General features: G+C 36.6%; 1 long non-coding RNA gene across 1 annotated transcript; it reads right to left on the bottom strand.

Annotated features, from left to right (window-relative positions):
* Positions 1-492: 492 nt before the first annotated feature.
* Positions 493-1,647, bottom strand: LOC128194140 (uncharacterized). Its single transcript, XR_008245458.1, has 2 exons — positions 1,365-1,647; positions 493-1,277 (listed from the first exon to the last, which is right to left on the bottom strand). It is a non-coding gene; the product is annotated as an uncharacterized LOC128194140 (long non-coding RNA).
* Between the last annotated feature and the right edge of the window lie 273 nt (positions 1,648-1,920).

Below are 1,920 nucleotides of genomic sequence, written 5' to 3'. Positions count from 1 at the left end.
CGGGTTTGAAGTTGTAATGAAGTGGTTTCTTGGAAGGTAAGTGATGAGTCATTATTTTCTTCACTTCACTTAGTTTACTGTACTAAAATTAATCAGGGAGTTGTGCTTAATTGTCCAGTATTTTCCCGTTTTTACTGATTGTGCTTAATTTGATCAGAAATTCTTATTTTACTTAATTTGAATTATCTGAGAATAATTATTTACATTAGTGAGTGCAGGGAAAATTCTGTAAATATTTTAGAACATTAGGAACAATATTTATTTACACACTGTGTTATCTAGTCGAAGCCGTACTGCATTGAATTAATCTGTGTATTGATCCGTATAATGAAATATTTTTCTTGAGTTTGTAAAAGCAAAATAGGCTTGGCATCATTACACCTCACGGCAACTCTTTGGATTCAAATGAAGAATTTTGCAAAACATTTAGCCTAAGTTGGAATGAAAGAGAAGAGACCACCAAGTTCCATGTGCAGCCCACTGTTTTATGAATTGTTTTGGAAAAGAATAGCATTGTCTTATGTATACAATTCACATTACAAATTAAATGAGGGAAGTGACCATACTTGAAAGTCTCGGCCATACACATACCACCTTTGGAAAATTCAACATACAATTGAGAAAAGGTAGAATGAGCTAGATCCAAGAACAAAGTCATCCCGTGAAACACCAATTGGAGAGCTAAATCCAAGCACAGGGGATTGATTGAAGAAAAATGAAAAAGGCTAACTACTAGGTGGTGGATCAGCCGCTACTCTATGGCACAAAGAGACAACACACATGCTGATTTTTGGGGTCTCTTAAAACCTCCTTCCTCTCGGCAATTTGGGGGCATCCTATCTTTTCTCTTTTCCCGTGGAGTATAGCAAGAGTATTACAGAGATCATGGCTTGATGAAGGAAGAGAAGGTGCTGGTGTGAGATGATACGTCCAGAGAGCTAGAAGAGGGAAGCAAAACTGTATTTGATTCTTGAAACACTACTGGAAGAAGACACAAGACCAAGAGGCAGCTAGTTTGTTTCCTTTACTTTGCTTTGCTTCTTTGTACTTTGAATGATTTTCCTTGAGAACTGGAAACATGTTCATGATGAATGAATAGCTTATGTTTATTTTCTTTCTTGAATTGTAATTGCATCTTCCATTTGGTTTTCTGCATTTTCATACAATCTCTTAGCATCTTGTAACCTTTGAAAAGATGATTCATGGCTTTGTGTAGAACCAAATATCATGTTCATTTGTTTTGCTTTCATAGTAGAGTAGAAAGGAACTGCCGTCACCTATTCAATATAAAAAACCACAAAAAGAAAGTTGTTTAATATGAGATGGGAGTTCAAGGTAAAGAGAAGAGGAGAGGCCAGTGAAACCTTGTAGATGCTGATTTGTTTCTGCTGTATGGAAGAGTAAACCACACACACTTATTTGCTTGCTAAAGAGTAGAGAGGAAGAGAAGGATTTGTTACAAAGGGGAGAAGTGATTTTTGATGAGAAGGGAACGTAGTTGAAGAAGGAGGAAAGGAGAGTGCAGCTGGAATGGATGCAGCAAAGTGGACGGTCATTAGCTTATAGAAAGGGTGTGTGCATTAAATTCTGCAGAAAAAGTGCAAGTGTCCACGGTCTTGCATCTTTTTATTCATTTGAACATGGCCAAGTAATTGTTTGCATGGTGATGTGGATATGAATTCAGCCAGCATATACAATTTTATTTAGCTTTGAAGAAAAGTAGTAGGGTCCTACTTGTTTTCATTTTCCAAATGCTATGTTATCTTTGCCTTTCTTTTATATAATGCCGTGTAGTGTTGAGTCCATGGAGCAGCCCCTTTGCACCTTTCCATCTTGTTTTGTTTTGATTAAAATGAAGGGAAACGTGAATCATTTATGCAGCACCGAGTTTGGTTTGTTAGAATAGGATTGTTATTGTTA

This window comes from Vigna angularis, chromosome 9 (assembly GCF_016808095.1).
Source record: "Vigna angularis cultivar LongXiaoDou No.4 chromosome 9, ASM1680809v1, whole genome shotgun sequence".
Classification (NCBI taxonomy): Eukaryota; Viridiplantae; Streptophyta; class Magnoliopsida; order Fabales; family Fabaceae; genus Vigna; species Vigna angularis.
This window is presented reverse-complemented; position numbering and strand designations above follow the sequence as displayed.